The sequence below is a fragment of the Spodoptera frugiperda genome, chromosome 9 (genome assembly GCF_023101765.2).
Source record: "Spodoptera frugiperda isolate SF20-4 chromosome 9, AGI-APGP_CSIRO_Sfru_2.0, whole genome shotgun sequence".
NCBI lineage: Eukaryota > Metazoa > Arthropoda > Insecta > Lepidoptera > Noctuidae > Spodoptera > Spodoptera frugiperda.
The window spans coordinates 4,113,392-4,126,276 of NC_064220.1; the positions used below are offsets into that span (position 1 = coordinate 4,113,392).

The window sequence follows — 12,885 nt, forward strand, 5'->3', positions numbered from 1 at the left end:
CCCGTAACCATATTGCATCATGCGCATATTCCACGATGTTCATAAGAATGTCGACAAGCATTTAAATAACCAGAGGTGAGGTAAACGTGTGTGTACCTTGTTACCCACGCCTGCCCAAACTGTTGTTCCGACTCCAACTTTTGACCAATCGTGGAAGGTCGCGACCATATACACACACCAAACCTCTTTGGATAACAATCCATTCATGTATTGCGAAATACACTATATTGTACATATTTTTAATAATTCTCCACAAAAATGGCGATCAATAAGCTTAAATTTTATTGTTGTACAGCAATACATTTTAAGACAACAACGCACTTGAACTTCAGTATGTTTGCGCGAAATGCCATAAAATAAGGTACCAAGGTATTTACCATTTTTAGAAGATAAAAATCCTTTTTCGATATTTATTTCAAGTACAGTATAACTGAGTATAACTGCGTCGTATTATGTAACATTACGTTTAATTATAGCTTAGGAACCTCGCATTAAGGAAACTTAATGTTCTTGTCGAGATTTAAACTCGAAATTGAAATCATACAGCGGAACAAATTCAAAGAAAATCTTCTAGAACATATTTACTACGTCACTAGTCTAATGCTCTGAAACGGGAACTCAACATAGTGGATATTACCCGTGGGTTAAACAAAGAGTCGTAAAGTCGATGAAGGAGAAAAGTTCAATGTAACAAAGAGATTAATAATGAACTCTTACTTCCTCTACCAACGTCGACCTAAAAGAGAAATACCGAATCTGATGTTATGTATAGATAAGAAAAATAAACTGTCCAGCATAACACGGAAAGTCATCATTTCTGTGCCCATTTTCGTGTAGCACATACATGATACAAATAAAAAACGTTAAGATAGTAAGCCTCATCATAAATCGGTCAAAAGTCAAAAGATAAAGGTTTCATGAAATATCTTCTTCAAGTCTTACAGATAAGTTCTGTAACAGTATGAGAAATGGTTTCAACGTAGGATTTCCGTTTCTTTGTATGGGCATAGAGGAAGTATATAAATCTTCTTTCCTTTACCTTATCTTTCTGCTATTAAGATAGTCTACAAAAAAACAGTAGAAATGTTGAATTGCGTATAAAGAAATTTTTAAATAAGAACTAGAGACAGCCAAGTTATATCCCACATATCAAAGTCAACAATGTAATGTAAACGTATAAATAACTACATCATTATACCTAAATTACTTTTCCCACAAAATACAAATTTCATCAAATAATTTGATAATGTGTACAACAAAGGAAAACTACAGAAAATGCTCTGTAAAAAAGGTAAGGGGCAAAAGTCGCTGCTCTCGTCTCAAATTACATATTGCAAAGTAGCGTCGTAATGGCGATGGCGATGGCGGTGTCATCCGATATAATTCAGGTAATTGCGAGTGTGCCATCATATTCCAACAACGTGACAATCTAACCGGCCCTCTCGTTGTAGCTGTTTACTGTACAACGCTAAATTATACTTATATGTAATTTATATATGTACACTTGACAATACTTGATTCGTCGTCCAATCTTATTATTACCGTCAATTATTTTACCTTCTTAGAAAGTAAATAGTAGTAACTTAACATCTAAAGATAAGAGCTATTGGAGAATAAAAGGCAACGCTCTCGTTTTATTTATTGTGTTTACCGGACCTATTAATTCATAAGTTTTGGTAATATCGATTAAGGTAAGAGAAGAATATGACAAACGGACGGGATTACGCGTGAATTATACTTGTTCTAGCAATAAATAATACGCAATAAAGCACATATACGTCTAGTAGGAAATAATAATCACTTCCTATCGAAAAGCGATCATTTATCTTCCGAGCGGAAACCTGTATTTTAGACCCGGCGCACACTTGCGCCAATACAGTTATCAGCGATTAATTTTCGCGAATAATTTAACACAAGAATAAAACGGTTAAAGTGCGGGGAAGGCGTAATAACTGTTTTATCTTTTGAAGAAAATAACAGTAACGGTAAGTATAGGTTTAAAAGCCAATGTAATCTGCGAAGTTATTAAGTAACTGTAAATGATAAAACAATATCTTATTATGGTAAGTGAACATTTCAGACACGAAATGAGTGATTGATTTAGAATCATAGACGAGAAATTTTAATATAACAGATGATTTAATTTAATAAAGTCGCATAATCGACAGTGTGTGCCTATCGTTAAGTGTATTATGAGCGTCAAATTGGCGCGCGAACTATATCACACATGTCCGGATTGTCCGGTAAACATTGACATTGGCCGAGTACTGTCGCGTACACAAATCATAATACACTTGAGAAAATCATATTAATAATATTTTGTCTTTAAATTTCATCTAAATACATTAATACACTACATGGTATGTACTACATAAGGTGGTGGCATTATCGATCAGTCAACGTTTTCTTAATAAGGCGTAATTTCTTTTCAATACAGACATCTAAAAACTGCACCGTAGTTACTTTGATGATATCTATATTATAACTTAAATTATTTACTGACCAATTTTACGAAAATATCTCTCAAATTGTTCGGTAACAATTCTTCTGGTCAAATAAAACAAAACACATTGTATGCGCATGTTTTATAAAAACAATAGCTAGTAAATGTCAATGTTTATAAATATGACCGATAGACTCGTTCCCACGGGTAATTAGACACGTCTTAATTAATTATTATCGACAACGTCCATTTTTATGTGTTTATAATCACTTGTTAGTGTTGGCAGCTTCTATGAATATCATTATCATTAATTACTTTTAAAATTAAATGATCATGTCTATATTATTATGGAGGTAATCCACCTTGTTAGTTAAGTGCACGTCGAAAGTGCGACTACGTAACTAATACGACAAATGCAGTGCGAGTAACGGGTTTTGGATTTGATTCCTGGGTAGTGTAACAAAGTATTACAATTGTATGATTTTTTAAATTTCAAAACTACCTCTGTTATTCGCTTTATGGACTAAGATGATCGATTTATTACGTAATAATGTTACTTACAGAATAATTACTGTACTACTAACAAATTGTTTGTTTATTTAATACAAACCAGAGGTTTAATTTGACTTTGATAAATGGACTATTGACTGGAAGTATTTATTCCTGACATTTTGAATAATATAATAACAACAACTACAATGTACGATTGTTACTAATTACATTAATTAACGGATAAATTAAGTAATTGTTTATAGGAAACGAATATCCATTGTTTACTTCTCCCTGTGAGATAATATATTATTGTTACACCGGAACTGATAACAAACATATACATATATTAAGACACGGACTTACTTGCATTCAATTATACCTGTTTACAAATTACTACTGATTTCATTTGAAATCTTTATACAAAATTAAGAACCTCTTTTATTACTTAATGGACCAGTAGTTGTAAAGCATGTCTTTGGACCAATTATATGTCAGCTAAATCATCAATGATCTTACTGAGGACAATAAATTAATATAATGAATACATTAATTACAGCAATGTTTTAAAGCTCAATGTTCAACCTTCATTCAGATTTTTAATAATAATGCATGATTTTATCAGAAAAATATGCAATAAATAGATAAAAGAATAACTTTAGTTCACGACAGTACTTTCAATACAAGAATTAGCATACAAGTAATCATGTGTTTGACATAAAATCATACATACTACAGCAGCTAAGAATTTATTATCTACAGAAATGAAACAGTTTTGTATCACGACTCCTGCGCAGGGTAACAGTCAATGTCGCCCCATGACAATAAACGTAGTAGTTAGAAGAGTAACTTTACGATTCCGGTAGGAAATAGTTATTTATTGAATACTCGTATAAAGCTAACTATTTACGTACCTTTAATGAGAACAACTTACCTATACATTAACACATTTTGTTTACTACTAAACGTAAGTCAGGCTTAATGCAAGTATGATTAGGAACAAAACTAATATATCACCGATAAACTGTTCTGAATTTATAGGTATGTACATTAATTTAAATGTATTTCACATACGTATTAATGAAATATAACGCAGTGTTAGGAAAATCAATTTGTCCTATGAAACTTGCAGATGCATTCTCAAACAGATCATCAAAGTTATGTCAAATATCAGTGGCGAATTACCGACTTGACATAATTTCTTAAAATACATTAACTATAATCACAAGTAATTTTGGTTCTGATTCTACTGAGGATGACCTTTGACTGTTCTGAGATACACGACATGCAGTCAGATTTAATTTAGTATAATATTTAAACAGTAATTGGAGGGTAGAATGGAAATGGAATAATTTAGTACAATTATTTCCCAAATTGCTGTGTTATTTTTAATGTTAATTGGCATAATGATACTGCTTTATTTTTGTTTCCATAACCTTCGTCTGCAGCATGTGAAATGTAAGTAAACCATAAACGAGCTGTTAATTATATAGCAATGTGTTTCGACCACCTCGGATATTCGGTGACACATTTTTTTACACATTTACAAAAAAACAAAATGTAGCTTTTTCGGAGACTCGAATTATCTGCATTCTAGTTTTACTTTTAATAGTGTTTCTGTTTGGTTTTGAAACTGTAGTCAACCAACATAAGAGTATACATTACGATAAAATATGACGTTACAAAATAAACATTACATTTTAGGCGATTTTAAATAAATACAACAAAATGGGTAAGATTTAACGTCAAGTTACCGTAAAAAATTATACTAACACATGATGATAACAAAGAAATTACGAAAATTGATTTCGTAAACATAAGTAATTGTCCAAACTCCAAATCACTACTTCTAGTTAGTACAAGCAGCCAGTCATTCGCGATACCTGTCATTATTTACTTTATGACGGCTCTACAATAGTTCATGACTACATAACCTCAGTTTTCCCAAAAAACGAAAGAAAATAAATAAAAAATGCGTACGTGCTGTCATGACATGAGATACAATTGTATAAATGACACTTGTATTTTCCAAATACTGTGTAGTCACTTATGTCAACAAGAAATCGTTGTTAATATGCGTTATATATTGACTGAACTTATTGTACGGGTTATGTATGAGTAACGCTATATACATACATTATGTACATACATAGGAAAATGAAAAAACTCTTCGTTGCGATTTTCTTAGACTTTAGGCTAGATTGGTAGAGGATAAATGACAAAAAAAAAACAAATGACTCAAATACTTATTGGAATATATTATTGTATGTAAAGTCAGACAGATATAAATCAAGGAGTAGTAGTGACAAGTCTTGTATTTGCTGTGTCATGCGCATACGACCACAGACCGCAGGAAGCCCTCAAATTGATCGCAAGCCAGTGACGAACGTAGCTAATGCATAATGCAACATGCATGCGTAAGGATAACCCCCTTTATTGATAAATACTAACTTGGTGGTAGGAAAACCCCAATAGTTTGTAAATTACCCATATAGGCTCTACCTGATAGATAAATATCTTTGTTACAACATTTCCTATTTACATGTTTTAATCGATTTCAAAAAAATAGGTTCTCAGTTTTACCTGTATGTATGTGTGTGCGAGACTATTTCGCATTTGGCTGAACCGACATTACATGATTTAAAAAATGTAGGCGATATAGAAAATTAAAGGCGGTTCCCTTTTTAAATAAAATGTTTTATTACTTCTAAATGCTTTTAATAGTAATTCATTCAACAATTTTTTTTCTTTATACGCTCTTTAGACACCAGTTTACCTTTTGGAACTTCTGTAGAGTAAATGATCATGTAATTTTTCTTTTTATATAGCAATTTGCAATACCAAGATAACATAACATTACAAGAATGTCTAAAGAGATCTGTAAAATGCGTGTCATACCATACACGTCTCAAAGTGGATATTAATTGTAATATTATAAGAGCTATTATTAAATTATATTACTCCAGTAATGTGTGCATAACTCGACTTTACCCGACCGGTTTCTGTTCACTTCCGATTTCCGTATATGTCGTGTGTGTGTCACTGTACTTACTGGGACAGTGGGCTAACTACTAATAAATTAATTGTAAACAATACAACGACAAGGTGATAAATAAAACAATTAAATTAATTAAGAATACATGTTGTTATCAATGCGATATATATTTGTTTGCTGTTTTTCACGTCGCATTTCTTGCAATGGAACAATTTCATGGTTTAAATAGATATAGTGAAGAAGCTGAGGTGTGGTATACAGTACTATATTTTTCCTTGCTCACGTATCATAAAATACTTTACTCGATCGCTCATAATAATACCAACGAGGCAATGTAATCAGATTGTATTTTTATAACAAATACAATCCCGCTAACTCGCAATACCATAATATTATTACCGTATTTGTGAACTAGTGTTCGTAATCAGATTAATGAGCGGCTGTTGTTATGCAACGTTAATTACACAGTGGAACATCTTGATCCGTTCTGTTTGCCTGGTACTTTGCACCTGAGGAATGACTTTGTGTCAGTTTACCAATAATACTTAGAAGAACAAGTTAGTCTTAATTGATGGATAAGTAAAAATGTGACAAACTAATATGTCATGTGGCGGTAGTGACCATGAAAACCCTTGGTTTCAGTGAAAACAAAAAATATTTTCTTTTTCTTTGAAGAACATATATAACTATGAGTTATTAATAGCTGTGTTAAGTTACTTCAAAATAGTAAGGTTACCATAGCAATACAATGGTTTGTATTTTTTCATTCGAACTTAAACTTGATTTAAATAAGAAAACGTCTGTTGTTATAAAAGATTTGAATACTGATCACATATAACAAGGTTAATTAAAAAAAACAATTCAATCTTGAAATGAAAGCTCACAAGTCCATAATTAACAAACCAGACCCAAAGTTACATATTAGGAATATCTACTAAATACGGCTCAATACATTAGCGACCCAAATTGGACGATAATGGGAGAAACCACATCCAAAACCCCATGTTTGATTTACAAATCAGTCCAAATAGTATATTTACTATTAATTTACAAAACAAACATTGACCGTATTTTAATAGAAGTGTCAAACTATTTGGATTTTTCAAAGATAAAAGCTATTGTAGTGTTTGAAAAGGAATGGATAGTAGGAAAATACATGCATTTGACATATACAAAGCGTCACTTAGTTAAGAGTTACTCAATATTTTATTTAGAAAAAGTGCATCATATAAATCTGTCAAAGGAAGTGGGTTTAGTCTAGAACAAAGCGTCACTTAGTTAAGAGTTACTCAATATTTTATTTAGAAAAAGTGCATCATATAAATCTGTCAAAGGAAGTGGGTTTAGTCTAGAACACACAGATTCTATATAAAATCGAATGAATGTTGAAATCACTGACGAAATATTGCACACATTATTTTGATTTTGTTAAAACAAATGTCTTTCTGCCCTTATTAGGAAGGTTAATTAATACAAAATGGTTCGAAAGTATTGACTAAGACTTTCGTAACATTGAATACTCATAGTTTATGAAATTTAGGAAAGTTTGCAACTGCAGCTAGCCGTCGAAAGCCGCAAATTTTTAGTGACATAATTTGAGATCCTCAAGCTCTGTGTAAATATCCCACTAAATTGACATCAGGTCGGGCATGGAGATGGGGAAGTTAACGGTACTTGCCTGGATTTTAGCAATGCCTTTAAACTGTTGACTTCGACATTCTGCTTGGCGTGCTCAGCTCTCTTAACATATCTAACTGGCTTCGTAGTTACCTGTTTGGCCGCCGCCAGCGTGTGCAAGGACACCTACTCTTCATGTGTCACACTGCTGTTGGCGACCTCAGGGTGGCGTTTTATCTCCTTTATCGCGCTATTCATTAATTCTATCTCTCTAGGTCTTTCTTCTTCCTACCATCTTTATGCGGATGATCTCCAAATTTACACTCAGGCCACTCTCGAACAATTGCCGGAAGCCATTGCTTTGGTAAATCGGGATTTGTCTTGTTTGAGCGACTGGAGCATTAACTTTGGACTGCAAATCAACCCATCCAAAACGCAAATGACCGTCATTGGTAATGCGCGTACTGTTTCCAAAATTGATTGGACAAGTCTTCCTCAGGTTTCTTTCTTAAATAATTACAATTCGAGGAATCAAGTCCTCCTGTATAAGGATGAGTTGTTTCGTCTGCGCTCTCTTAGACGGTTCCGTATTTCTTGCCCACTGCTACCAAAATTACACTTGCTCAATCCCTTCTTCTGCCTATTCTCGACTATGCGGATGTCAGCTATCTCGATCTGTCCCAAGAACAACTGGATAAGCTTGAGCGACTTCAAAATCTTTCCATCAGATTCATATTTGGTCTTCGCAAATATGATCATGTAACTGAATTCCGTAATAAGCTCAAATGGCTTCCTATTCGACTTCGCCGGAACTCTCATATTCTGTATTTGCTGTACAACACGCTTTGCACAATAAATTAATATAGAGCGTTTTAGTTTCTCAGTAGTTCATTCATCCCTGAGGTTTCACAATCTTACATGCATTCCTATACATTCCTCTTATTCTTCGATAAGTCTTATACTATACAAGCGGCTCGGTTATGGAATTGCTTGATTGATTAGGCTAGATAAAATGATTTATTTGGGTCAACATAATGTCACACACACACACACACACACACACACACACACACACACACACACACACACACACACACACACACACACACACACACACACACACACACACACATACACACACAACCCAATATTATGGCTTCCTAATTAACGAGGTATATATTTAGTAACTGCGTATTATATAACCTTCTTTTTATTTAAGTGCACACATCTACCCCTTATCTACTTTCTTTTAATTGTTCCATCCAAAGGTTGTCTGGAAGAAATCACCATTGTGTGATAAGACCGCCCATTGTACGCATATTACTTAAAATGTATGTAACCTAGGCTACTTAAATGTGTACAATAAAGCATATATAAATAAATAAATAAATAATATGACTGTAATTGTTTTCATCTACGATATAAATTGGAGCATAAAAGGAAACTGACAAATGTCTCTCAGGAATAAAAAAATAAAGGCATGTAGGCACAGTTTCTAACAACCTCCAAAATTCTCTCAATCCTTTATTATAAAAAAGAAAGTATATAGTCAGAGAGATAATAAAATGTCAATCATCAAATTCTAGCAAGTTGATTTGCATGACAATCAGAGGCGCGATGATCTCGAGATATCATCATACATTGTCGGTCGGATGTGAGGCGAGCATTGTTCTCGTCCTACTAAACAAACAATGGTAAGGACACAACTGTCAAGTAGAAAGTTGGATTACATGCTCACCTTGAAATGGAAAGTGGGTGAGGAGTGTGTTATCATCTCCTTCAAATTATAAGTACTTTTAGTACTACTGTGATATTGTAATATAATAAAATCAAAAAATATCGATGATTATACGAGTAAGTTGAGGATAGCAAATGTAAACGAATGTATAATTTCATCAAAATGCACGGGTGCGAATATTTTTCAATTTAGGTTACTTTTTTGTTAAACTAAATTAGTAATATGGCCACTTTCGCAAGCAATTACATTGCTTGCAAAATGATTAATATTTTTTAATTTAGTAAATCGAAACAGCCTTGGATCACCCTTTGGAATTGAACCGCGTGTGTTTATATCAATGAACCGCGTGTCTATTGTTATCCTTAATAATAACATCAAGTTATTTCATAGAAAAAATATCAACAGTCGGTTGTTGCATAAGCTAGTCAGCTTCGCGTTACAAACCGCAGCACCTGTAGCTTTATGTAACCACCTATTTATAATATAATTATCCATAATATTATCACATTTATATAGAACATATTACCGTAAATATCCTCTGTAAGTAGTACATTTTACCATAACACGTTAATATTTTAACGCGTAGTAGAAAAATTACCAAATTTGCGTAGCAGTGCTACGAGTGCTACGATGCGTTCCCGTGTGTAGCGTGCTCTTGCTACGAAGTTGCTACAGCGTAGCCTTTCTCAGGATGACTCCCATAGTCATATGAATCAATGAAAGACTGTAACCAAACCTCATGTCTAGGTTATTATTTTTTTAACTTAGCTTATGGCGTCATTTTGATTTTGAATAGTTGTCACTTGTATTGTGGGCGTGATTTTTTGTTTGTGTCTGTGTTTCTCGTGCATGCATTACAAGTACATGAGATAAGTCAGATATATCGTCTATTTAATAAACAGTGCTACAAACAATCAGTCCAATAGCTTTTAATGCAAACATGACATAAACCCATTCTTTTCAAGTAAAATGCCAGTTATAAGCCATTTCATATTCGTGTTTACTATTACCTATCGTATTTTATAAGAAGCCATCAGATAGTAAGTTGTAAGTCTGTCTGTCTGTATCAGTGCCAAGGTATGAGGCTCTGATTAGCCTCTAACGTATGGAGACATCAGCTATTGGTGTAACCTTGTTACCGCAATATTTAGTACATACTAAACATGTTACAAAACACTATTTCCTTGAAGTCTAGACAAGGATTTGTGACCTATGTTCGATATATATGTTATATACGAGCATTACATATAACATGTTCACATAGAATTTTCGTAGTACATTTACATAGACATACAATTTTTATTATAAATTGTGATAAGGTCGCCCTTTGTTTCTTAATATTTAATAGTTAATTCTGCTCTTTTTCTTATATTTTGATACGATGCGATGTGTTGCAAATCACCTCTCTTACCTCTATTGGGTTCGGATGTACAACATCTATTTCCTATATTATAACTACTATTGCTATAATGCTTATCTCTTCGTTGCTATATGAGCACCGAGTCCCGGGGACATGAGTCCATGAGTAGTTCGGCAAACTGATGCTAATTATATAGTCGGGAGTACATGCCCGGCTCGTGCACACCGATATAGACACCGTTTGTTTACCAATACGACGCTCGCACTGATCATGTCGGCTACCCGACCACACCACATGCTGACTACAATGCCGCGCCTTCAGTTTGTTCAGGATCACCAAGATATATAGGAACAGGCAGCGAACGTCATGGAAACCAAACAGTTACTATCACGCACTACGTATCGGATTGCACAGCCAATCATCATGTGATATTTAAGAACTCTCTCAAATGACTTCAACAGGAAAATGAGTGATAACAATCAAATGTTTTAAAGAAAACTTTGATTCATTTATAAATATGGCTGTGATTCTCGTAATATTGGACATCGATCAAATTGTTTCCGGAGCGCCCACGGCGCCGGGCGCTCGTCGCCACTATCAGCATTTGGCGCACACAGTAAAAGTTATGACAACAATAATGCGTTATAAAACACGCGGCGGCAACGAAAAGCCGCTTCAGTTGGACCGAGCAGCGCGCAAGGTCAAGAGCACATGGACTATTTCGAAAACAGTCGATCGCCGGCCTGAATCGTGATGTGACATAGCCACTATTACCACTAATATTAAAAAATAAAATAAAACAAATAAATAAAGAAAATAAAATCAGTATTCTTAATTTAAAATCTTGAAAGTCGCGTGTGGAGAGTACACGTGCGCGGGTAAAATTAAATCTGAGCTTCGCGCGGAAATAGTTCGTACGCACTACGTCTGTGCTCCGAGGAAAGGGGTTTAGTGAAAAACAATATTTTGTTATAATAAAAACTGTAATATACAAACTGAATTAAGTGCTGAAAATATCGGGATACCAGGAGCTTCGAGAACACAGACTTTGTCAAAGATACGGAGTGAGTATTTTGTGTGGAACTTATTTTTTCCAAATATTTTTTTCTATATTTTAATGTTTATTTTTTCCAAATATTTTCGGTATTTTAACGTTTATTTAGTAAAAATAATTTTATTGACTAAAACTCTATAGGATACAAAAGTAATTCATCAAGAAACTAACAAAAGAGTGATCAGTAGTGTATCATATTGTTTCAATAACTAGACAAACACACGATCTCATTAATTGTACACAGAGTACACAATATATTGCATTCTGTAAATACAATAATGTCAAAGGAACAACAGATAATATAATCTATGTATATGCAAGTCTATGTATTGTTGGTCTGTGTCAACAAAACGCTGCGACAGATCGTTTATATTGAAATAATTAAGACAAATGAATCTAAATATATATATAATAACGTTTTCCATGCATTTAGAAAATAATAATACACGATTATATGCATGGAATAGTGCTATGTATTATTGGAAATAATATGGATAATAAATTTTAATAAGCAGTTATATACTTATAAAGTAAATAGGTTACTTATTACTAAATTTTATCAAAATATATTTTTTATTTCATTTACGTAAATTAAATAAAGCGTTTTGGCATATGTCCTAGTTTTCAATTAACTTACGAAAAACCGATGCGCTTGCGCTGGTTAATTTTTTTTAAACTTCAATGTATTTTTTTCTGCAAAATTTAAGAAACCCATGCCATATCTAACAATGATTATTATGTAGATAATTGTCACACACACTGCAGTTGTTCAGTGAACCAATTTCATTTGAAACGATTCACTACGGATTCGACATACATTTCAATTCATTATTTTCATATTACAACTTAGGTTGATTCATCGAGTAACACGTGATGATGGGGTTAAATTGTTAAGTTGGTAAAAGTATTATTATCTTTTCTGGCTAAAGCTAAAAGTAAAGCTATTTATATTACATTAAAACAGCGATGCGTGCAAAAAATAAGCTACGGCCAAAACAATAACATTTTTTGTGAATTGACATTTGCGTATCACGTTTGAACTTTTCGATCTACATAGATTTTATTAAAATTCTACTCAAGCAACTCAATTGCACGACAAATCTGTAATATTTGCTATTTTTATATGCTGTATAAACTAGACACATTATACAACTGTACAATATCATTTGTGGATTACTTTTTATACAGA

At 33.2% G+C, this 12,885-nt stretch overlaps 2 protein-coding genes across 23 annotated transcripts in view; one reads left to right on the top strand and one right to left on the bottom strand.

Annotated features, from left to right (window-relative positions):
* The window catches only part of LOC118270887 (neurobeachin), a 364,981-nt gene that overhangs the window by 19,407 nt on the left and 332,689 nt on the right, over nt 1–12,885 (bottom strand). The gene's annotated exons all lie outside the window — the stretch shown is intronic.
* Nucleotides 1–12,885, top strand: part of LOC118270889 (facilitated trehalose transporter Tret1-2 homolog) — a 39,238-nt gene that overhangs the window by 9,645 nt on the left and 16,708 nt on the right. The window contains exon 1 of one of the 2 annotated variants that reach the window (XM_035586682.2): nt 11,304–11,706. The exons of the other annotated variant lie outside the window; for it this stretch is intronic. The gene's annotated coding sequence lies outside the window, so the exon portion shown is untranslated. Of the gene's footprint in view, nt 1–11,303; nt 11,707–12,885 lie in introns of those variants that run through there. 2 annotated transcript variants of the gene reach the window in all.